Below are 27,595 nucleotides of genomic sequence, written 5' to 3'. Positions count from 1 at the left end.
AAAATATTTAAACAACATAAACTAGTTTTTTGTTTTCATTATCAGTAATAGGCTACGCATAAAAATGTTTCCGTGTCGCCTATTAGCAAATACAATTTCTTTTTTTGTGTTTTTTTTTTTAACTTAATCTGATTTTCTTTACAACATCAAATATTCTGTGGAAATATTTAAGCAACTTATTAAATTAACATTTTTTTTTTAAATCATGGTAAGAGGCAAAGCATAAAACTACTTATGCGTCCCTTGTTAGCAAATAATTATTTTTTTTTGTGTGTGATATTTCTGTTTGATCAATCTGATTTTCTTTCAGCATCAAATGACCAGTGAAAATATTTAAACAACATAAACTAGTGTTTTTTTTTTTTTTAGTTATCAGTAATAGGCGACGCATAGAAATGTGTCCACATCATCTGTTAGGAAATATAATTTATTTTTGTTTTTTTTTAACTGAATCTGATTTTCCTTACAACATCAAATATCCTGTGAAAATATTTAAGCAACTTATTAAATTACCATTTTTTTTTTAGATCATGGTAAGAGGCGACGCATAAAACTACTTATGCGACGCTTGTTAGCAAATAATTTTTTTTTTTTTGTGTGTAATCTTTCTCCTTATTCTATCTGATTTTCTTTCAGCATCAAATCATAAGTGAAAATATTTAAACAACATAAACTAGTTTTTTTTTTTATTATCAGTAGTAGGCGACGCATAAAAATGTTTTCGTGTCGCCTATTATCAAATACAATTTCTTTTTGTGTTTTTTTTTTTAACTTAATCTGATTTTCCTTACAACATCAAATATTCTGTGGAAATATTTAAGCAACTTATTAAATTAACATTTTTTTTAAAATCATGGTAAGAGGCAACGCATAAAACTACTTATGCGTCGCTAGTTAGCAAATAATTTTTTTTTTTTTTTTGTGTGTGTAATCTTTCTCTTTAATCAATCTAATTTTCTTTCAGCATCAAATCACCAGTGAAAATATTTAAAGAACATAAACTAGTGTATTTTTTTTCATTATCAGCAATAGGCGACGCATACAAATGTTACCGTGTCGCCTATTAGCAAATACAATTTCTTTTTTTGTGTTTTTTTTTTATACTTAATCTGATTTTCTTTACAACATTAAATATTCTGTGGAAATATTTAAGCAACTTATTAAATTAACATTTTTTTTAAAATCATGGTAAGAGGCAACGCATAAAACTACTTATGCGTCGCTTGTTAGCAAATAATTTTTTTTTTTTGTGTGTGATATTTCTATTTAATCAATTTGATTTTCTTTCAGCATCAAATCACCAATGAAAATATTTAAACAACATAAACTAGTGTTTTTTTTTTAAGTTATCATGAATAGGCGAGGCATAGAAATGTTTCCACATCGTCTGTTAGGAAATATAATTTATTTTTGATTTTTTTTTACTCAATCTGATTTTTTTTACAACATCAAATATCCTGTAAAAATATTTAAGGAACTTATCAAATTAACAGTTTTTTTTTTAGATCATGGTAAGAGGCGGCGCATAAAACTACTTATGCGTCGCTTGTTAGCAAATAATTTTTTTTTTTTTTTGTATGTGATATTTCTGTTTAATCAATCTGATTTTCTTTCTGCATGAAATCACCAATGAAAATATTTAAACAACATAAACTAGTGTTTTTTTTTTTTAAGTTATCATGAATAGGCGAGGCATAGAAATGTTTCCACATCATCTGTTAGGAAATATAATTTATTTTTGTTTTTTTTTAACTGAATCTGATTTTCTTTACAACATCAAATATCCTGTGAAAATATTTAAGCAACTTATTAAATTAACATTTTTTTTTTAGATCATGGTAAGAGGCGACGCATAAAACTACTTATGCGTCGCTTGTTAGCAAATAATTTTTTTTTTTTTTTGTGTGTAATCTTTCTCCTTAATCTATCTGATTTTCTTTCAGCATCAAATCATCAGTGAAAATATTTAAACAACATAAACTAGTGTTTTTTTTTTCTTTATCAGTAATAGGCGACGCATAAAAATGTTTCCTTGTCACCTATTAGCAAATACATTTTCTTTTTCTGTGTTTTTTTTTTTAACTTAATCTGATTTTCTTTACAACATCAAATATTCTGTGGAAATATTTAAGCAACTTATTAAATTAACATTTTTTGTTAAAATCATGGTAAGAGGCAACGCATAAAACTACTTATGCGTTGTTCGTTAGCAAATAATTTGTTTTTTTTGTGTGTGATATTTCTGTTTAATCAATCTGATTTTCTTTCAGCATCAAATCACCAGTGAAAATATTTAAACAACATAAACTAGTGTTTTTTTTTTTTAAGTTATCAGTAATAGGCAACGCATAGAAATGTTTCCACATTGTCTGTTAGGAAATATAATTTATTTTTGTTTTTTTTTTAACTGAATCTGATTTACAACATCAAATATTCTGTGAAAATATTTAAGCAACTTATTAAATTAACATTTTTTTTTTAGATCATGGTAAGAGGCGACGCATAAAACTATTTATGCAGTTTTATGCGTCGCTTGTTAGCAAATAACTTTTTTTTTTTTTTTGTGTGTGTAATCTTTCTCCTTAATCTATCTGATTTTCTTTCAGTATCAAATCATCAGTGAAAATATTTAAACGGCATAAACTAGTGTTTTTTTTATTATTATCAGTAGTAGGCGACGCATAAAAATGTTTCCGTGTCGCCTATTAGCAAATACAATTTCTTTTTTTTTTGTTTTTTTTTTAACTTAATCTGATTTTCTTTACAACATCAAATATTCTGTGGAAATATTTAAGCAACTTACTAAATTAACATTTTTTTTTAAATCATGCTAAGAGGCAATGTCTAAAACTACTTATGCGTCGTTTGCTAGCAAGTAATTTTTTTTTTTTTTTGTGTGTGATATTTCTGGTCAATCAATCTGATTTTCTTTCAGCATCAAATCACCAATGAAAATATTTAAACAACATAAACTAGTGTTTTTTTTTTTAGTTATCAGTAATAGGCGACGCATAGAAATGTTTCCACATCGTCTGTTAGGAAATATAATTTATTTTTGTTTTTTTTAATTCAATCTGATTTTCTTTACAACATCAAATTTCCTATGGAAATATTTAAGCAACTTATTAAATTAACATTTTTTTTTAGATCGTGGTAAGAGGCGACGCATAAAACTACTTATGCGTCGCTTGTTAGCAAATAATTTTTTTTTTTGTGTGTGTAATCTTTCTCTTTAATCAATTTGATTTTCTTTCATCATCAAATCATCAGTGAAAATATTTAAACAACATAAACAAGTGTTTTTCTTTTCATTATCAGTAATAGGCGATGCATAAAAAAGTTTCCGTGTTGCCTATTAGCAAATGCAATGTTGGGGTGAGAAGGTTATGACCAAGAGCAAGCTAGCTTGAAGTGTTAGCAACAAGCAAGCTTTTGGTGATGCTCTTGGGAATGGTTGTGTGTGAGTTGTGTTTTTAGGTTTTGGTTATGGTGTTTTCTAGTTTTTAGGGTTCCTAGAGTGTTCTACGGTGTTGAAGAAGAGATAAGAAGAAGGGGACCACGTTGCTTTTGAAAAATGAGGCTTGGATGTAGCCATTTCATTCATTTTACAATATAAGCTTGAAATTTCAACTAGTTCACACATGCCAAGCATGTGAGCTTACAAAATGAGTAAAGTATTTGAAATTTAAAAAGTAAAATGGTCAACACCTAACTTTTCATACACAAAAGAGTCAAATATTCTGTGAAAATATTTAAGCAACTTATTAAATTAACATTTTTTTTTTAGATCATGGTAAGAGGCGACGCATAAAACTATTTATGCGTCGCTTGTTAGCAAATAACTTTTTTTTTTTTTTTGTGTGTGTAATCTTTCTCCTTAATCTATCTGATTTTCTTTCAGCATCTAATGATCAGCGAAAATATTTAAACAACATAAACTAGTGTTTTTTTTTTCATTATCAGTAATAGGCGACGAATAAAAACGTTTCCGTGTTGCGTATTAGCAAATACAATTTCTTTTTTTGTGTTTTTTTTTTTTAACTTAATCTGATTTTCTTTACAACATCAAATATTCTGTGGAAATATTTAAGCAACTTATTAAATTATCATTTTTTTTAAAATCATGGTAAGAGGCAACGCATAAAACTACTTATGCGTCGCTTGTTAGCAAATAAATTTTTTTTTTTGTATGTGATATTTCTATTTAATCAATCTGATTTTCTTTCAGCATCAAATCACCAATGAAAATATTTAAACAACATAAACTAGTGTTTTTTTTTTTTTTAAGTTATCATGAATAGGCGAGGCATAGAAATGTTTCCACATCGTCTATTAGGAAATATAATTTATTTTTGTTTTTTTTAATTCAATCTGATATTCTTTACAACATCAAATATCCTATGAAAATATTTAAGCAACTTATTAAATTAACATTTTTTTTTCAGATCATGGTAAGAGGCGATGCATAAAACTACTTATGCGTCGCTTGTTAGCAAATAATTTTTTTTTTTTTGTGTGTGATATTTCTGTTTAATAAATCTGATTTTCTTTCAGCATCAAATCACCAGTGAAAATATTTAAACAACATAAACTAGTGTTTTTTTGTTTTTTTAGTTATCAATAATAGGCGACGCATAGAAATGTTTCCACATCATCTGTTAGGAAATGTAATTTATTTTTGTTTTTTTTAACAGAATCTGATTTTCTTTACAACATCAAATATCATGTGAAAATATTTAAGCAACTTATTAAATTAACATTTTTTTTTTAGATCATGGTAAGAGGCGATGCATAAAACTACTTATGCGTCGGCTGTTAGCAAATAATTTTTTTTTTTTTTTGGTGTGTGTAATCTTTCTCTTTAATCAATCTGATTTTCTTTCAGCATCAAATCATCAGTGAAAATATTTAAACAACATAAACTAGTGTTTTTTTTTTTCATTATCAGTAATAGGCGACGCATAAAAATGTTTCCGTGTCGCCTATTAGCAAATACAATTTCTTTTTGTGTTTTTTTTTTTAACTTAATCTGATTTTCTTTACAACATCAAATATTCTGTGGAAATATTTAAGCAACTTATTAGATTAACATTTTTTTTAAAATCATGGTAAGAGGCAACGCATAAAACTACTTATGCGTCACTTGTTAGCAAATAATTTTTTTTTTTTTTTGTGTGTGATATTTCTGTTTAATCAATCTGATTTTCTTTCAGCATCAAATCACCAATGAAAATATTTAAACAACATAAACTAATGTTTTTTTTTTTAAGTTATCATTAATAGGCGAGGCATAGAAATGTTTCCACATCGTCTGTTAGGAAATATAATTTATTTTTGTTTTTTTTTACTCAATCTGATTTTTTTTACAACATCAAATATGCTGTGAAAATATTTAAACAACTTATTAAATTAACATTTTTTTTTAGATCATGGTAAGAGGCGATGCATAAAACTACTTATGCGTCGCTTGTTAGCAAATAATTTTTTTTTTTTTGGTGTGTGTAATCTTTCTCTTTAATCAATCTGATTTTCTTTCAGCATCAAATTACCAGTGAAAATATTTCAACAACATAAACTAGTATTTTTTTTTTTTTTTAGTTATCAGTAATAAGCGACGCATAGAAATGTTTCCACATCGTCTGTTAGGAAATATAATTTATTTTTGTTTTTTTTTTTTTATCTCAATCTGATTTTCTTTACAACATCAAATATCCTGTGAAAATATTTAAGCAACTTGTTAAATTAACATTTTTATTTTAGATCATTGAAAGAGGCGACGCATAAATCGCTTGTTAGCAAATAATTTTTTTTTTTTTGTGTGTGTAATCTTTCTCTTGAATCTATCTAATTTTCTTTCAGCATCAAATCATCAGTGAAAATATTTAAACAACATAAACTAGTGTTTTTTTTTTTTATTATCAGTACTAGGCGACGCATAAAAATGTTTCGACATCGTCTGTTAGGAAATATAATTTATTTTTGTTTTTTTTTTACTCAATCTGATATAATTTACAACATCAAATATCCTATGAAAATATTTAAGCAACTTATTAAATTAACATTTTTTTTTCAGATCATGGTAAGAGGCGACGCATAAAACTACTTATGCGTCGCTTGTTAGCAAATAATTTTTTTTTTTTTTTGTGTGTGATATTTCTGTTTAATAAATCTGATTTTCTTTCAGCATCAAATCACCAGTGAAAATATTTAAACAACATAAACTAGTCTTTTTTTGTTTTTTTAGTTATCAATAATAGGCGACGCATAGAAATGTTTCCACATCATCTGTTAGAAAATATAATTTATTTTTGTTTTTTTTTAACTGAATCTGATTTTCTTTACAACATCAAATATCCTGTGAAAATATTTAAGCAACTTATTAAATTAACATTTTTTTTTTTAGATCATGGTAAGAGGCGACGCATTAAACTACTTATGCGTCGCTTGTTAGCAAATAATTTTTTTTTTTTTTTGGTGTGTGTAATCGTTCTCTTTAATCAATCTGATTTTCTTTCAGCATCAAATCACCAATGAAAATATTTAAACAACATAAACTAGTGTTTTTTTTTTTTTTTAGTTATCAATAATAGGCGACGCATAGAAATGTTTCCACATCATCTGTTAGGAAATATAATTTATTTTTGTTTTTTTTTAACTGAATCTGATTTTCTTTACAACATCAAATATCATGTGAAAATATTTAAGCAACTTATTAAATTAACATTTTTTTTTTAAATCATGGTTAGAGGCGACGCATAAAACTACTTATGCGTCGCTTGTTAGCAAATAATTTTTTTTTTTTGTTTTTGTGTGTGTAATCTTTCTCCTTAATCAATCTGATTTTCTTTCAACATCAAATCATCAGTGAAATATTTAAACAACATAAACTAGTGTTTTTTATTTTATTATCAGTAATAGGCGACGCATAGAAATGTTTCCACATCGTCTGTTAAGAAATATAATTTATTGTTGTTTTTTTTTTACTCAATCTGATTTTCTTTACAACATCAAATATCCTGTGAAAATATTTAAGCAACTTGTTAAATTAACATTTTTATTTTAGATCATGGTAAGAGGCGACGCATAAAACTATTTATGCGTCGCTTGTTAGCAAATAATTTTTTTTTTTTTGTGTGTGTAATCTTTCTCTTGAATCTATCTAATTTTCTTTCAGCATCAAATCATCAGTGAAAATATTTAAACAACATAAACTAGTGTTTTTTTTTTATTATCAGTACTAGGCGACGCATAAAAATGTTTCCGTGTCGCCTATTAGCAAATACAATTTCTTTTTGTGTTTTTTTTTTTAACTTAATCTGATTTTCCTTACAACATCAAATATTCTGTGGAAATATTTAAGCAACTTATTAGATTAGCATTTTTTTTAAAATCATGGTAAGAGGCAACGCATAAAACTACTTATGCGTCGCTTGTTAGCAAATAATTTTTTTCTTTTTTTGGTGTGTGTAATCTTTCTCTTTAATCAATCTGATTTTCTTTCAGCATCAAATCATCAGTGAAAATATTTAAACAACATAAACTAGTGTTTTTTTTTTTTCATTATCAGTAATAGGCGACGCATAAAAATGTTTCCGTGTCGCCTATTAGCAAATACAATTTCTTTTTGTGTTTTTTTTTTTAACTTAATCTGATTTTCCTTACAACATCAAATATTCTGTGGAAATATTTAAGCAACTTATTAGATTAACATTTTTTTTAAAATCATGGTAAGAGGCAACGCATAAAACTACTTATGCGTCGCTTGTTAGCAAATAATTTTTTTTTTTTTTTGTGTGTGATATTTCTGTTTAATCAATCTGATTTTCTTTCAGCATCAAATCACCAATGAAAATATTTAAACAACATAAACTAATGTTTTTTTTTTTAAGTTATCATTAATAGGCGAGGCATAGAAATGTTTCCACATCGTCTGTTAGGAAATATAATTTATTTTTGTTTTTTTTACTCAATCTGATTTTTTTTACAACATCAAATATGCTGTGAAAATATTTAAACAACTTATTAAATTAACATTTTTTTTTTAGATCATGGTAAGAGGCGATGCATAAAACTACTTATGCGTCGCTTGTTAGCAAATAATTTTTTTTTTTTTTGGTGTGTGTAATCTTTCTCTTTAATCAATCTGATTTTCTTTCAGCATCAAATTACCAGTGAAAATATTTCAACAACATAAACTAGTATTTTTTTTTTTTTTTAGTTATCAGTAATAAGCGACGCATAGAAATGTTTCCACATCGTCTGTTAGGAAATGTAATTTATTTTTGTTTTTTTTTTTATCTCAATCTGATTTTCTTTACAACATCAAATATCCTGTGAAAATATTTAAGCAACTTGTTAAATTAACATTTTTTTTTCAGATCATGGAAAGAGGCGACGCATAAAACTATTTATGCGTCGCTTGTTAGCAAATAATTTTTTTTTTTTTGTGTGTAATCTTTCTCTTGAATCTATCTAATTTTCTTTCAGCATCAAATCATCAGTGAAAATATTTAAACAACATAAACTAGTGTTTTTTTTTTATTATCAGTACTAGGCGACGCATAAAAATGTTTCGACATCGTCTGTTAGGAAATATAATTTATTTTTGTTTTTTTTTGACTCAATCTGATATAATTTACAACATCAAATATCCTATGAAAATATTTAAGCAACTTATTAAATTAATATTTTTTTTTCAGATCATGGTAAGAGGCGACGCATAAAACTACTTATGCGTCGCTTGTTAGCAAATAATTTTTTTTTTTTTTTGTGTGTGATATTTCTGTTTAATAAATCTGATTTTCTTTCAGCATCAAATCACCACACCAGTGAAAATATATAAAGAACATAAACTAGTCTTTTTTTGTTTTTTTAGTTATCAATAATAGGCGACGCATAGAAATGTTTCCACATCATCTGTTAGGAAATATAATTTATTTTTGTTTTTTTTTAACTGAATCTGATTTTCTTTACAACATCAAATATCCTGTGAAAATATTTAAGCAACTTATTAAATTAACATTTTTTTTTTTTAGATCATGGTAAGAGGCGACGCATTAAACTACTTATGCGTCGCTTGTTAGCAAATAATTTTTTTTTTTTTTGGTGTGTGTAATCTTTCTCTTTAATCAATCTGATTTTCTTTCAGCATCAAATCACCAATGAAAATATTTAAAAAACATAAACTAGTGTTTTTTTTTTTTTTTTAGTTATCAATAATAGGCGACGCATAGAAATGTTTCCACATCGTCTATTAGGAAATATAATTTATTTTTGTTTTTTTTTGACTCATTCTGATATTCTTTACAACATCAAATATCTTATGAAAATATTTAAGCAACTTATTAAATTAAAATTTTTTTTTTTTAGATCATGGTAAGAGGCGACGCATTAAACTACTTATGCGTCGCTTGTTAGCAAATAATTTTTTTTTTTATTGGTGTGTGTAATCTTTCTCTTTAATCAATCTGATTTTCTTTCAGCATCAAATCACCAGTGACAATATTTCAACATCATAAACTAGTATTTTTTTTTTTTTAGTTATCAGTAGTAAGCGACGCATAGAAATGTTTCCACATCGTCTGTTAGGAAATATAATTTATTTTTGTTTTTTTTTTATCTCAATCTGATTTTCTTTACAACATCAAATATCCTGTGAAAATATTTAAGCAACTTGTTAAATTAACATTTTTATTTTAGATCATGGTAAGAGGCGACGCATTAAAACTACTTATGCGTCGCTTGTTAGCAAATAATTTTTTTTTTTTTTGTGTGTGATATTTTTGTTTAATAAATCTGATTTTCTTTCAGCATCTAATCACCAGTGAAAATATTTAAACAACATAAACTAGTGTTTTTTTGTTTTTTTAGTTATCAATAATTGGCGACGCATAGAAATGTTTCCACATCATCTGTTAGGAAATATAATTTATTTTTGTTTTTTTTTAACTGAATCTGATTTTCTTTACAACATCAAATATCCTGTGAAAATATTTAAGCAACTTATTAAATTAACATTTTTTTTTTTAGATCATGGTAAGAGGCGACGCATAAAACTACTTATGCGTCGCTTGTTAGCAAATAATTTTTTTTTTTTTTTGTTGTGTGTAATCTTTCTCTTTAATCAATCTGATTTTCTTTCAGCATCAAATCACCAGTGAAAATATTTAAACAACATAAACTAGTGTTTTTTTTTTTTTTTAGTTATCAATAATAGGCGACGCATAGAAATGTTTCCACATCATCTGTTAGGAAATATAATTTATTTTTGTTTTTTTTAACTGAATCTGATTTTCTTTACAACATCAAATATCCTGTGAAAATATTTAAGCAACTTATTAAATTAACATTTTTTTTTTTAGATCATGGTAAGAGGCGACGCATAAAACTACTTATGCGTCGCTTGTTAGCAAATAATTTTTTTTTTTTTTGGTGTGTCTAATCTTTCTCTTTAATCAATCTGATTTTCTTTCAGCATCAAATCATCAGTGAAAATATTTAAACAACATAAACTAGTGTTTTTTTTTTCATTATCAGTAATAGGCGACGCATAAAAATGTTTCCGTGTCGCCTATTAGCAAATACAATTTCTTTTTGTGTTTTTTTTTTTAACTTAATCTGATTTTCCTTACAACATCAAATATTCTGTGGAAATATTTAAGCAACTTATTAGATTAACATTTTTTTTAAAATCATGGTAAGAGGCAACGCATAAAACTACTTATGCGTCGCTTATTAGCAAATAATTTTTTTTTTTTGTTTGTGATATTTCTGTTTAATCAATTTGAATTTCTTTCAGCATCAAATCACCAATGAAAATATTTAAACAACATAAACTAATGTTTTTTTTTTTTAAGTTATCATTAATAGGCGAGGCATAGAAATGTTTCCACATCGTCTGTTAGGAAATATAATTTGTTTTTGTTTTTTTTTACTCAATCTGATTTTTTTTACAACATCAAATATCCTGTGAAAATATTTAAGCAACTTATTAAATTAACATTTTTTTTTAGATCATGGTAAGAGGCGATGCATAAAACTACTTATGCGTCGCTTGTTAGCAAATAATTTTTTTTTTTTTTTGGTGTGTGTAATCTTTCTCTTTAATCAATCTGATTTTCTTTCAGCATCAAATCACCAGTGAAAATATTTCAACAACATAAACTAGTATTTTTTTTTTTTTTTAGTTATCAGTAATAAGCGACGCATGGAAATGTTTCCACATCGTCTGTTAGGAAATATAATTTATTTTTGTTTTTTTTTTTATCTCAATCTGATTTTCTTTACAACATCAAATATCCTGTGAAAATATTTAAGCAACTTGTTAAATTAACATTTTTATTTTAGATCATGGTAAGAGGCGATCGCTTGTTAGCAAATAATTTTTTTTTTTTTTTTGTGTGTGTAATCTTTCTCTTGAATCTATCTAATTTTCTTTCAGCATCAAATCATCAGTGAAAATATTTAAACAACATAAACTAGTGTTTTTTTTTTTATTATCAGTACTAGGCGACGCATAAAAATGTTTCGACATCGTCTGTTAGGAAATATAATTTATTTTTGTTTTTTTTTGACTCAATCGATATAATTTACAACATCAAATATCCTATGAAAATATTTAAGCAACTTATTAAATTAACATTTTTTTTTCAGATCATGGTAAGAGGCGACGCATAAAACTACTTATGCGTCGCTTGTTAGCAAATAATTTTTTTTTTTTTTTGTGTGTGATATTTCTGCTTAATAAATCTGATTTTCTTTCAGCATCAAATCACCAGTGAAAATATTTAAACAACATAAACTAGTCTTTTTTTGTTTTTTTAGTTATCAATAATAGGCGACGCATAGAAATGTTTCCACATCATCTGTTAGGAAATATAATTTATTTTTGTTTTTTTTAACTGAATCTGATTTTCTTTACAACATCAAATATCCTGTGAAAATATTTAAGCAACTTATTAAATTAACATTTTTTTTTTAGATCATGGTAAGAGGCGACGCATTAAACTACTTATGCGTCGCTTGTTAGCAAATAATTTTTTTTTTTTTTGGTGTGTGTAATCTTTCTCTTTAATCAATCTGATTTTCTTTCAGCATCAAATCACCAATGAAAATATTTAAACAACATAAACTAGTGTTTTTTTTTTTTTTTAGTTATCAATAATAGGCGACGCATAGAAATGTTTCCACATCATCTGTTAGGAAATATAATTTATTTTTGTTTTTTTTTAACTGAATCTGATTTTCTTTACAACATCAAATATCATGTGAAAATATTTAAGCAACTTATTAAATTAACATTTTTTTTTTTTAGATCATGGTAAGAGGCGACGCATTAAACTACTTATGCGTCGCTTGTTAGCAAATAAATTTTTTTTTTATTGGTGTGTGTAATCTTTCTCTTTAATCAATCTGATTTTCTTTCAGCATCAAATCACCAGTGACAATATTTCAACAACATAAACTAGTATTTTTTTTTTTTTAGTTATCAGTAATAAGCGACGCATAGAAATGTTTCCACATCGTCTGTTAGGAAATATAATTTATTTTTGTTTTTTTTTTTATCTCAATCTGATTTTCTTTACAACATCAAATATCCTGTGAAAATATTTAAGCAACTTGTTAAATTAACATTTTTATTTTAGATCATGGTAAGAGGCGACGCATTAAAACTACTTATGCGTCGCTTGTTAGCAAATAATTTTTTTTTTTTTGTGTGTGATATTTTTGTTTAATAAATCTGATTTTCTTTCAGCATCTAATCACCAGTGAAAATATTTAAACAACATAAACTAGTGTTTTTTTGTTTTTTTAGTTATCAATAATTGGCGACGCATAGAAATGTTTCCACATCATCTGTTAGGAAATATAATTTATTTTTGTTTTTTTTTAACTGAATCTGATTTTCTTTACAACATCAAATATCCTGTGAAAATATTTAAGCAACTTATTAAATTAACATTTTTTTTTTAGATCATGGTAAGAGGCGACGCATAAAACTACTTATGCGTCGCTTGTTAGCAAATAATTTTTTTTTTTTTTTGTTGTGTGTAATCTTTCTCTTTAATCAATCTGATTTTCTTTCAGCATCAAATCACCAGTGAAAATATTTAAACAACATAAACTAGTGTTTTTTTTTTTTTTTAGTTATCAATAATAGGCGACGCATAGAAATGTTTCCACATCATCTGTTAGGAAATATAATTTATTTTTGTTTTTTTTTAACTGAATCTGATTTACAACATCAAATATTCTGTGAAAATATTTAAGCAACTTATTAAATTAACATTTTTTTTTTAGATCATGGTAAGAGGCGACGCATAAAACTATTTATGCGTCGCTTGTTAGCAAATAACTTTTTTTTTTTTTTTGTGTGTGTAATCTTTCTCCTTAATCTATCTGATTTTCTTTCAGCATCAAATCATCAGCGAAAATATTTAAACAACATAAACTAGTGTTTTTTTTTTCATTATCAGTAATAGGCGACGAATAAAAACGTTTCCGTGTTGCGTATTAGCAAATACAATTTCTTTTTTTGTGTTTTTTTTTTTAACTTAATCTGATTTTCTTTACAACATCAAATATTCTGTGGAAATATTTAAGCAACTTATTAAATTATCATTTTTTTTAAAATCATGGTAAGAGGCAACGCATAAAACTACTTATGCGTCGCTTGTTAGCAAATAAATTTTTTTTTTTGTATGTGATATTTCTATTTAATCAATCTGATTTTCTATCAGCATCAAATCACCAATGAAAATATTTAAACAACATAAACTAGTGTTTTTTTTTTTTTTAAGTTATCATGAATAGGCGAGGCATAGAAATGTTTCCACATCGTCTATTAGGAAATATAATTTATTTTTGTTTTTTTTAATTCAATCTGATATTCTTTACAACATCAAATATCCTATGAAAATATTTAAGCAACTTATTAAATTAACATTTTTTTTTCAGATCATGGTAAGAGGCGACGCATAAAACTACTTATGCGTCGCTTGTTAGCAAATAATTTTCTTTTTTTTTTTGGTGTGTGTAATCTTTCTCGTTAACCAATCTGATTTTCTTTCAGCATCAAATCACCAATGAAAATATTTAAACAACATAAACTAGTGTTTTGTTTTTTTTTTAGTTATCAATAATAGGCGACGCATAGAAATGTTTCCACATCGTCTATTAGGAAATATAATTTATTTTTGTTTTTTTTTGACTCAATCTGATATTCTTTACAACATCAAATATCCTATGAAAATATTTAAGCAACTTATTAAATTAACATTTTTTTTTTTTAGATCATGGTAAGAGGCGATCGCTTGTTAGCAAATAATTTTTTTTTTTTTTTTTGTGTGTGTAATCTTTCTCTTGAATCTATCTAATTTTCTTTCAGCATCAAATCATCAGTGAAAATATTTAAACAACATAAACTAGTGTTTTTTTTTTTATTATCAGTACTAGGCGACGCATAAAAATGTTTCGACATCGTCTGTTAGCAAATACAATTTCTTTTTTTGTGTTTTTTTTTTTAACTTAATCTGATTTTCTTTACAACATCAAATATTCTGTGGAAATATTTAAGCAACTTATTAAATTATCATTTTTTTTAAAATCATGGTAAGAGGCAACGCATAAAACTACTTATGCGTCGCTTGTTAGCAAATAAATTTTTTTTTTTGTATGTGATATTTCTATTTAATCAATCTGATTTTCTATCAGCATCAAATCACCAATGAAAATATTTAAACAACATAAACTAGTGTTTTTTTTTTTTTTAAGTTATCATGAATAGGCGACGCATAGAAATGTTTCCACATCGTCTATTAGGAAATATAATTTATTTTTGTTTTTTTTAATTCAATCTGATATTCTTTACAACATCAAATATCCTATGAAAATATTTAAGCAACTTATTAAATTAACATTTTTTTTTCAGATCATGGTAAGAGGCGACGCATAAAACTACTTATGCGTCGCTTGTTAGCAAATAATTTTCTTTTTTTTTTTGGTGTGTGTAATCTTTCTCGTTAACCAATCTGATTTTCTTTCAGCATCAAATCACCAATGAAAATATTTAAACAACATAAACTAGTGTTTTTTTTTTTTTTTAGTTATCAATAATAGGCGACGCATAGAAATGTTTCCACATCGTCTATTAGGAAATATAATTTATTTTTGTTTTTTTTTGACTCAATCTGATATTCTTTACAACATCAAATATCCTATGAAAATATTTAAGCAACTTATTAAATTAACATTTTTTTTTTTTAGATCATGGTAAGAGGCGACGCATTAAACTACTTATGCGTCGCTTGTTAGCAAATAAATTTTTTTTTTATTGGTGTGTGTAATCTTTCTCTTTAATCAATCTGATTTTCTTTCAGCATCAAATCACCAGTGACAATATTTCAACAACATAAACTAGTATTTTTTTTTTTTTAGTTATCAGTAATAAGCGACGCATAGAAATGTTTCCACATCGTCTGTTAGGAAATATAATTTATTTTTGTTTTTTTTTTATCTCAATCTGATTTTCTTTACAACATCAAATATCCTGTGAAAATATTTAAGCAACTTGTTAAATTAACATTTTTATTTTAGATCATGGTAAGAGGGGACGCATTAAAACTACTTATGCGTCGCTTGTTAGCAAATAATTTTTTTTTTTTTTGTGTGTGATATTTTTGTTTAATAAATCTGATTTTCTTTCAGCATCTAATCACCAGTGAAAATATTTAAACAACATAAACTAGTGTTTTTTTGTTTTTTTAGTTATCAATAATTGGCGACGCATAGAAATGTTTCCACATCATCTGTTAGGAAATATAATTTATTTTTGTTTTTTTTTAACTGAATCTGATTTTCTTTACAACATCAAATATCCTGTGAAAATATTTAAGCAACTTATTAAATTAACATTTTTTTTTTAGATCATGGTAAGAGGCGACGCATAAAACTACTTATGCGTCGCTTGTTAGCAAATAATTTTTTTTTTTTTTTGTTGTGTGTAATCTTTCTCTTTAATCAATCTGATTTTCTTTCAGCATCAAATCACCAGTGAAAATATTTAAACAACATAAACTAGTGTTTTTTTTTTTTTTTAGTTTCAATAATAGGCGACGCATAGAAATGTTTCCACATCATCTGTTAGGAAATATAATTTATTTTTGTTTATTTTAACTGAATCTGATTTTCTTTACAACATCAAATATCATGTGAAAATATTTAAGCAACTTATTAAATTAACATTTTTTTTTTAGATCATGGTAAGAGGCGATGCATAAAACTACTTATGCGTCGCTTGTTAGCAAATAATTTTTTTTTTTTTTGGTGTGTGTAATCTTTCTCTTTAATCAATCTGATTTTCTTTCAGCATCAAATCACCAGTGAAAATATTTCAACAACATAAACTAGTATTTTTTTTTTTTTTAGTTATCAGTAATAAGCGACGCATAGAAATGTTTCCACATCGTCTGTTAGGAAATATAATTTATTTTTGTTTTTTTTTTATCTCAATCTGATTTTCTTTACAACATCAAATATCCTGTGAAAATATTTAAGCAACTTGTTAAATTAACATTTTTATTTTAGATCATGGTAAGAGGCGATCGCTTGTTAGCAAATAATTTTTTTTTTTTTTTGTGTGTGTAATCTTTCTCTTGAATCTATCTAATTTTCTTTCAGCATCAAATCATCAGTGAAAATATTTAAACAACATAAACTAGTGTTTTTTTTTTTATTATCAGTACTAGGCGACGCATAAAAATGTTTCGACATCGTCTGTTAGGAAATATAATTTATTTTTGTTTTTTTTTTACTCAATCTGATATAATTTACAACATCAAATATCCTATGAAAATATTTAAGCAACTTATTAAATTAACATTTTTTTTTCAGATCATGGTAAGAGGCGACACATAAAACTACTTATGCGTCGCTTGTTAGCAAATAATTTTTTTTTTTTTTTTGTGTGTGCTATTTCTGCTTAATAAATCTGATTTTCTTTCAGCATCAAATCACCAGTGAAAATATTTAAACAACATAAACTAGTCTTTTTTTGTTTCTTTAGTTATCAATAATAGGCGACGCATAGAAATGTTTCCACATCATCTGTTAGGAAATATAATTTATTTTTGTTTTTTTTTAACTGAATCTGATTTTCTTTACAACATCAAATATCCTGTGAAAATATTTAAGCAACTTATTAAATTAACATTTTTTTTTTTAGATCTTGGTAAGAGGCGACGCATTAAACTACTTATGCGTCGCTTGTTAGCAAATAATTTTTTTTTTTTTGGTGTGTGTAATCTTTCTCTTTCATCAATCTGATTTTCTTTCAGCATCAAATCACCAATGAAAATATTTAAACAACATAAACTAGTGTTTTTTTTTTTTTTTAGTTATCAATAATAGGCGAAGCATAGAAATGTTTCCACATCGTCTGTTAGGAAATATAATTTATTGTTGTTTTTTTTTTTACTCAATCTGATTTTCTTTACAACATCAAATATCCTGTGAAAATATTTAAGCAACTTGTTAAATTAACATTTTTTTTTTAGATCGTGGTAAGAGGCGATGCATAAAACTACTTATGCGTCGCTTGTTAGCAAATAAAATTTTTTTTTTTTTCTGTGTGTGTAATCTTCTCTTGAATCTATCTGATTTTCTTTCAGCATCAAATCATCGGTGAAAATATTTAAACAACATAAACTAGTGTTTTTTATTTCATTATCAGTAATAGGCGACGCATAAAAATGTTTCCGTGTCGCCTATTAGGAAATACAATATCTTTTTGTTTTTTTTTTTTAACTTAATCTGATTTTCCTTACAACATCAAATATTCTGTGGAAATATTTAAGCAACTTCCTAAATTAACATTTTTTTTAAAATCATGGTAAGAGGCAACGCATAAAACTACTTATGCGTCGCTTGTTAGCAAATAATTTTTTTTTTGTGTGTGTGATATTTCTATTTAATCAATCTGATTTTTTTTCAGCATCAAATCACCAATGAAAATATTTAAACAACATAAACTAGTGTTTTTTTTTTTTAAGTTATCAGTAATAGGCGACGCATAGAAATGTTTCCACATCGTCTATTAGGAAATATAATTTATTTTTGTTTTTTTTTAACTCAATCTGATTTTCTTTACAACATCAAGTATCCTATGAAAATATTTAAGCAACTTATTAAATTAACATTTTTTTTTTCAGATCATGGTAAGAGGCAAAGCATCAAACTACTTATGCGTCGCTTGTTAGCAAATAATTTTTTTTTTTGGGTGTGTAATCTTTTTCTTTAATCAATTTGATTTTCTTTCAGCATCAAATCGTCAGTGAAAATATTTAAACAACGTAAACTAGTGTTTTTTTTTTCATTATCAGTAATAGGCGACGCATAAAAATGTTTCCGTGTCGCCTACTAGCAAATACAATTTCTTTTTTTGTGTTTTTTTTTTTTAACTTAATCTGATTTTCTTTACAACATCAAATATTCTGTGGAATTATTTAAGCAACTTATTAAATTAACATTTTTTTTTAAATCATTGTAAGAGGTGCCGTATAAAACTACTTATGCGTCGTTTGTTAGCAAGTAATTTTTTCTTTTGTTTGTGATATTTCTGTTTAATCAATCTGATTTTCTTTCAGCATCAAATCACCAGTGAAAATATTTAAACATCATAAACTAGTGTTTTTTTTTTTTTTTTAAGTTATCAGTAATAGGTGACGCATAGAAATGTTTCCACATCATCTGTTAGGAAATATAATTTATTTTTGTTTTTTTTTAACTGAATCTGATTTTCTTTACAACATCAAATATCATGTGAAAATATTTAAGCAACTTATTAAATTAACATTTTTTTTTTAAATCATGGTAAGAGGCGACGCATAAAACTACTTATGCGTCGCTTGTTAGCAAATAATTTTTTTTTTTGTTTTTGTGTGTGTAATCTTTCTCCTTAATCAATCTGATTTTCTTTCAACATCAAATCATCAGTGAAAATATTTAAACAACATAAACTAGTGTTTTTTTTTTTTTCATCATCAGTAATAGGCGACGCATAAAAATGTTTCTGTGTCGCCTATTAGCAAATACAATTTCTTTTTGTGTTTTTTTTTTAACTTAATCTGATTTTCCTTACAACATCAAATATTCTGTGGAAATATTTAAGCAACTTATTAGATTAACATTTTTTTTAAAATCATGGCAAGAGGCAACGCATAAAACTACTTATGCGTCGCTTGTTAGCAAATAATTTTTTTTTTTTGTGTGATATTTCTGTTTAATCAATCTGATTTTCCTTCAGCATCAAATCACCAATGAAAATATTTAAACAACATAAACTAATGTTTTTTTTTTTAAGTTATCATTAATAGGCGAGGCATAGAAATGTTTCCACATCGTGTGTTAGGAAATATAATTTATTTTTGTTTTTTTTTACTCAATCTGATTTTTTTTACAACATCAAATATCATGTGAAAATATTTAAGCAACTTATTAAATTAACATTTTTTTTTTAGATCATGGCAAGAGGCGACGCATAAAACTACTTATGCGTCGCTTGTTAGCAAATAATTTTTTTTTTGGTGTGTGTAATCTTTCTCTTTAATCAATCTGATTTTCTTTCAGCATCAAATCACCAGTGAAAATATTTCAACAACATAAACTAGTGTTTTTTTTTTTTTTAGTTATCAGTAATAAGCGACGCATAGAAATGTTTCCACATCGTCTGTTAGGAAATATAATTTATTTTTGTTTTTTTTTTATCTCAATCTGATTTTCTTTACAACATCAAATATCCTGTGAAAATATTTAAGCAACTTGTTAAATTAACATTTTTATTTTAGATCATCGTAAGAGGCGACGCATAAAACTACTTATGCGTCGCTTGTTAGCAAATAATATTTTTTTTTTTTTTGTGTGTAATCTTTCTCTTGAATGTATCTGATTTTGTTTCAGCATCAAATCATCGGTGAAAATATTTAAGCAACATAAACTAGTGTTTTTTTTTTTATTATCAGTACTAGGCGACGCATAAAAATGTTTCCACATCGTCTGTTAGGAAATATAATTTATTTTTGTATTTTTTTTAACTCAATCTGATTTTCTTTACAACATCAAATATCCTATGAAAATATTTAAGCAACTTATTAAATTAACATTTTTTTTTAGATCACGGTAAGAGGCGACGCATAAAACTACTTATGCGTCGCTTGTTAGCAAATAATTTTTTTTTTGTTTTTGTGTGTGTAATCTTTCTCCTTAATCAATCTGATTTTCTTTCAACATCAAATAATCAGTGAAAATATTTAAACAACAAAAACTAGTGTTTTTATTTTCATTATCAGTAATAGGCGACGCATAAAAATGTTTCCGTGTCGCCTATTAGCAAATACAATTTCTTTTTGTGTTTTTTTTTTTAACTTAATCTGATTTTCCTTACAACATCAAATATTCTGTGGAAATATTTAAGCAACTTCTTAAATTAACATTTTTTTTTTAAATCATGGAAAGAGGCAACGCATAAAACTACTTATGCGTCGCTTGTTAGCAAATAATTTTTTTTTTGTGTGTGTGATATTTCTTTTTAATCAATCTGATTTTTTTTCAGCATGAAATCAGCAATGAAAATATTTAAACAACATAAACTAGTGTTTTTTTTTTTTAAATTATCAGTAATAGGCGATGCATAGAAATGTTTCCACATCGTCTGTTTGGAAATATAATTTATTTTTGTTTTTTTTTAACTCAATCTGATTTTCTTTACAACATTAAATATCCTATGAAAATATTTAAGCAACTTATTAAATTAACATTTTTTTTTAGATCATGGTAAGAGGCGACGCATAAAACTACTTATGCGTCGCTTGTTAGCAAATAATTTTTTTTTTTTTTGTGTGTGTAATCTTTCTCTTTAATCAATCTGATTTTCTTTCAGCATCAAATCACCAGTGAAAATATTTCAACAACATAAACTAGTGTTTTTTTTTTTTTTAGTTATCAGTAATAGGCGACGCATAGAAATGTTTCCACATCGTCTGTTAGGAAATATAATTTATTGTTGTTTTTTTTTTAACTCAATCTGATTTTCTTTACAACATCAAATATCCTGTGAAAATATTTAAGCAACTTGTTAAATTAACATTTTTTTTTTAGATCGTGGTAAGAGGCGACGCATAAAACTACTTATGCGTCGCTTGTTAGCAAATAATTTTTTTTTTTTGTGTGTGTAGTCTTCTCTTGAATCTATCTGATTTTCTTTCAGCATCAAATCATCGGTGAAAATATTTAAACAACATAAACTAGTGTTTTTTATTTCATTATCAGTAATAGGCGACGCATAAAAATGTTTCCGTGTCGCCTATTAGCAAATACAATATCTTTTTGTGTTTTTTTTTTTAACTTAATCTGATTTTCCTTACAACATCAAATATTCTGTGGAAATATTTAAGCAACTTCCTAAATTAACATTTTTTTTAAAATCATGGTAAGAGGCAACGCATAAAACTACTTATGCGTCGCTTGTTAGCAAATAATTTTTTTTTTTGTGTGTGTGATATTTCTATTTAATCAATCTGATTTTTTTTCAGCATCAAATCACCAATGAAAATATTTAAACAACATAAACTAGTGTTTTTTTTTTTTTAAGTTATCAGTAATAGGTGACGCATAGAAATGTTTCCACATCGTCTGTTAGGATATATAATTTATTTTTGTTTTTTGTTAACTCAATCTGATTTTCTTTACAACATCAAGTATCCTATGAAAATATTTAAGCAACTTATTAAATTAACATTTTTTCTTTTAGATCATGGTAAGAGGCAAAGCATAAAACTACTTATGCGTCGCTTGTTAGCAAATAATTTTTTTTTTTTTGGGTGTGTAATCTTTTTCTTTAATCAATTTGATTTTCTTTCAGCATCAAATCGTCAGTGAAAATATTTAAACAACGTAAACTAGTGTTTTTTTTTTCATTATCAGTAATAGGCGACGCATAAAAATGTTTCCGTGTCGCCTATTAGCAAATACAATTTCTTTTTTTGTGTTTTTTTTTTTTTAACTTAATCTGATTTTCTTTTCAACATCAAATATTCTGTGGAAATATTTAAGCAACTTATTAAATTAACATTTTTTTTTAAATCATTGTAAGAGGTGCCGTATAAAACTACTTATGCGTCGTTTGTTAGCAAGTAATTTTTTTTTTTGTTTGTGAAATTTTTGTTTAATCAATCTGATTTTCTTTCAGCTTCAAATCACCAGTGAAAATATTTAAACATCATAAACTAGTGTTTTTTTTTTTTTTTAAGTTATCAGTAATAGGTGACGAATAGAAATGTTTCCACATCGTCTGTTAGGAAATATAATTTATTTTTGTTTTTTTTTAATTCAATCTGATTTTCTTTACAACATCAAATATCCTGTGAAAATATTTAAGCAACTTATTAAGTTAGCATTTTTTTTTTTAGATCATGGTGAGAGGCGACGCATAAAACTACTTATTAAATCTTATTTTACAGTTATTAAATTTACAGTTTTTTATTAAATCATGGTAAGAGGTGATGCATAAAACTAGTTATGCGTCGCTTGTTAGCAAATAATTTTTTTTTTTTTGTGTGTGTGATATTTCTGTTTAATCAATCTTATTTTTTTTCAGCATCAAATCACCTATGAAAATATTTAAACAACATAAACTTGTGTTTTTTTTTTTTAAGTTATCAGTAATAAGCGACGCATAGAAATGTTTCCACATCGTCTGTTAGGAAATATAATTTATTTTTGTTTTTTTTTAACTCAATCTGATTTTCCTTACACCATCAAATATCCTATGAAAATGTTTAAGCAACTTATTAAATTAACATTTTTTTTTTCAGATCATGGTAAGAGGCGACGCATAAAACTACTTATGCGTCGCTTGTTAGCAAATAATTTTTTTTTTTTTGGTGTGTGTAATCTTTCTCTTTCATCAATCTGATTTTCTTTCAGCATCAAATCACCAGTGAAAATATTTAAACAACATAAACTAGTGTTTTTTTTTTTTTAGTTATCAGTAATAGGCGACGCATAGAAATGTTTCCACATCATCTATTAGGAAATATAATTTATTTTTGTCTTTTTTTAACTGAATTTGATTTTCTTTACAACATCAAATATCCTGTGAAAATATTTAAGCAACTTATTAAATTAACATTTGTTTTTAGATCATGGTAAGAGGTGACGCATAAAACTACTTATGCGTCGCTTGTTAGCAAATAATTTTTTTTTTTTTTGTGTGTGTAATCTTTCTCCTTAATCTATCTGATTTTCTTTCAGCATCAAATCATCAGTGAAAATATTTAAACAACATAAACTAGTGTTTTTTTTTTATTATCCGTAGTAGGCGACGCATAAAAATCTTTCCGTGTCGCCTATTAGCAAATACAATTTCTTTTTATGTGTTTTTTATTTTTAACTGAATCTGATTTTCTTTACAACATCAAATATTCTGTGGAAATATTTAAGCAACTTATTAGATTAACATTTTTTTTTTAAATCATGGTAAGAGGAAACGCATAAAACTACTTATGCGTCGCTTGTTAACAAATAATTTTTTTTTTTTTTGTGTTTGATATTTCTGTTTAATCAACCTGATTTTCTTTCAGCATCAAATCACCAATGAAAATATTTTAACAACATAAACTAGTGTTTTTTTTTTTAAGTTATCATTAATAGGCGAGGCATAGAAATATTTCCACATCGTCTGTTAGGAAATATAATTTATTTTTGTTTTTTTTTACTAAATCTGATTTTTTTTACAACATCAAATATCCTGTGAAAATATTTAAGCAACTTATTAAATTTACATTTTTTTTTTTAGATCATGGTAAGAGGCGACGCATAAAACTACTTATGCGTCGCTTGTTAGCAAATAATTTTTTTTTTTTTTGGTGTGTGTAATCTTTCTCTTTAATCAATCTGATTTTCTTTCAGCATCAAATCACCAGTGAAAATATTTCAACAACATAAACTAGTGTTTCTTTTTTTTTTTAGTTATCAGTAATAGGCGACGCATAAAAATGTTTCCGTGTCGCCTATTAGCAAATACAATTTCTTTTTGTGTTTTTTTTTTTTAACTTAATCTGATTTTCCTTACAACATCAAATATCCTGTGAAAATATTTAAGCAACTTGTTAAATTAACATTTTTTTTTTAGATCGTGGTAAGAGGCGACGCATAAAACTACTTATGCGTCGCTTGTTAGCAAATAATTTTTTTTTTTTTTGTGTGTGTAATCTTCTCTTGAATCTATCTGATTTTCTTTCAGCATCAAATCATCGGTGAAAATATTTAAACAACATAAACTAGTGTTTTTTATTTCATTATCAGTAATAGGCGACGCATAAAAATGTTTCCGTGTCGCCTATTAGCAAATACAATATCTTTTTGTGTTTTTTTTTTAACTTAATCTGATTTTCCTTACAACATCAAATATTCTATGGAAATATTTAAGCAACTTCCTAAATTAACATTTTTTTTAAAATCATGGTATGAGGCAACGCATAAAACTACTTATGCGTCGCTTGTTAGCAAATAATTTTTTTTTTGTATGTGTGATATTTCTATTTAATCAATCTGATTTTTTTTCAGCATCAAATCACCAATGAAAATATTTAAACAACATAAACTAGTGTTTTTTTTTTTTTAAGTTATCAGTAATAGGCGACGCATAGAAATGTTTCCACATCGTCTGTTAGGAAATATAATTTATTTTTGTTTTTTTTTAACTCAATCTGATTTTCTTTACAACATCAAGTATCCTATGAAAATATTTAAGCAACTTATTAAATTAACATTTTTTGTTTTAGATCATGGTAAGAGGCAAAGCATAAAACTACTTATGCGTCGCTTGTTAGCAAATAATTTTTTTTTTTTTGGGTGTGTAATCTTTTTCTTTAATCAATTTGATTTTCTTTCAGCATCAAATCGTCAGTGAAAATATTTAAACAACGTAAACTAGTGTTTTTTTTTTCATTATCAGTAATAGGCGACGCATAAAAATGTTTCCGTGTCGCCTATTAGCAAATACAATTTCTTTTTTTGTGTTTTTTTTTTTTTAACTTAATCTGATTTTCTTTTCAACATCAAATATTCTGTGGAAATATTTAAGCAACTTATTAAATTAACATTTTTTTTTAAATCATTGTAAGAGGTGCCGTATAAAACTACTTATGCGTCGTTTGTTAGCAAGTAATTTTTTTTTTGTTTGTGATATTTCTGTTTAATCAATCTGATTTTCTTTCAGCATCAAATCACCAGTGAAAATATTTAAACATCATAAACTAGTGTTTTTTTTTTTTTTTTTTTAAGTTATCAGTAATAGGTGACGAATAAAAATGTTTCCACATCGTCTGTTAGGAAATATAATTTATTTTTGTTTTTTTTTAATTCAATCTGATTTTCTTTACAACATCAAATATCCTGTGAAAATATTGAAGCAACTTATTAAGTTAGCATTTTTTTTTTTAGATCATGGTGAGAGGCGACGCATAAAACTACTTATTAAATCTTATTTTACAGTTATTAAATTTACAGTTTTTTATTAAATCATGGTAAGAGGTGATGCATAAAACTACTTATGCGTCGCTTGTTAGCAAATAAATTTTTTTTTTTTGTGTGTGTGATATTTCTGTTTAATCAATCTTATTTTTTTTCAGCATCAAATCACCTATGAAAATATTTAAACAACATAAACTTGTGTTTTTTTTTTTTAAGTTATCAGTAATAAGCGACGCATAGAAATGTTTCCACATCGTCTGTTAGGAAATATAATCTATTTTTGTTTTTTTTTAACTCAATCTGATTTTCCTTACAACATCAAATATCCTATGAAAATGTTTAAGCAACTTATTAAATTAACATTTTTTTTTTCAGATCATGGTAAGAGGCGACGCATAAAACTACTTATGCGTCGCTTGTTAGCAAATAATTTTTTTTTTTTTTGTGTGTGTAATCTTTCTCTTTAATCAATCTGATTTTCTTTCAGCATCAAATCACCAGTGAAAATATTTCAACAACATAAACTAGTGTTTTTTTTTTTTTTAGTTATCAGTAATAGGCGACGCATAGAAATGTTTCCACATCGTCTGTTAGGAAATATAATTTATTGTTGTTTTTTTTTTAACTCAATCTGATTTTCTTTACAACATCAAATATCCTGTGAAAATATTTAAGCAACTTGTTAAATTAACATTTTTTTTTTAGATCGTGGTAAGAGGCGACGCATAAAACTACTTATGCGTCGCTTGTTAGCAAATAATTTTTTTTTTTTGTGTGTGTAATCTTCTCTTGAATCTATCTGATTTTCTTTCAGCATCAAATCATCGGTGAAAATATTTAAACAACATAAACTAGTGTTTTTTATTTCATTATCAGTAATAGGCGACGCATAAAAATGTTTCCGTGTCGCCTATTAGCAAATACAATATCTTTTTGTGTTTTTTTTTTTAACTTAATCTGATTTTCCTTACAACATCAAATATTCTGTGGAAATATTTAAGCAACTTCCTAAATTAACATTTTTTTTAAAATCATGGTAAGAGGCAACGCATAAAACTACTTATGCGTCGCTTGTTAGCAAATAATTTTTTTTTTTGTGTGTGTGATATTTCTATTTAATCAATCTGATTTTTTTTCAGCATCAAATCACCAATGAAAATATTTAAACAACATAAACTAGTGTTTTTTTTTTTTAAGTTATCAGTAATAGGCAATGCATAGAAATGTTTCCACATCGTCTGTTAGGATATATAATTTATTTTTGTTTTTTGTTAACTCAATCTGATTTTCTTTACAACATCAAGTATCCTATGAAAATATTTAAGCAACTTATTAAATTAACATTTTTTCTTTTAGATCATGGTAAGAGGCAAAGCATAAAACTACTTATGCGTCGCTTGTTAGCAAATAATTTTTTTTTTTTTGGGTGTGTAATCTTTTTCTTTAATCAATTTGATTTTCTTTCAGTATCAAATCGTCAGTGAAAATATTTAAACAACGTAAACTAGTGTTTTTTTTTTCATTATCAGTAATAGGCGACGCATAAAAATGTTTCCGTGTCGCCTATTAGCAAATACAATTTCTTTTTTTGTGTTTTTTTTTTTTTAACTTAATCTGATTTTCTTTTCAACATCAAATATTCTGTGGAAATATTTAAGCAACTTATTAAATTAACATTTTTTTTTAAATCATTGTAAGAGGTGCCGTATAAAACTACTTATGCGTCGTTTGTTAGCAAGTAATTTTTTTTTTTGTTTGTGATATTTCTGTTTAATCAATCTGATTTTCTTTCAGCATCAAATCACCAGTGAAAATATTTAAACATCATAAACTAGTGTTTTTTTTTTTTTTTTAAGTTATGAGTAATAGGTGACGAATAGAAATGTTTCCACATCGTCTGTTAGGAAATATAATTTATTTTTGTTTTTTTTTAATTCAATCTGATTTTCTTTACAACATCAAATATCCTGTGAAAATATTTAAGCAACTTATTAAGTTAGCATTTTTTTTTTTAGATCATGGTGAGAGGCGACGCATAAAACTACTTATTAAATCTTATTTTACAGTT

This window comes from Ziziphus jujuba, chromosome 10 (genome assembly GCF_031755915.1).
Source record: "Ziziphus jujuba cultivar Dongzao chromosome 10, ASM3175591v1".
NCBI lineage: Eukaryota > Viridiplantae > Streptophyta > Magnoliopsida > Rosales > Rhamnaceae > Ziziphus > Ziziphus jujuba.
This window is presented reverse-complemented; position numbering follows the sequence as displayed.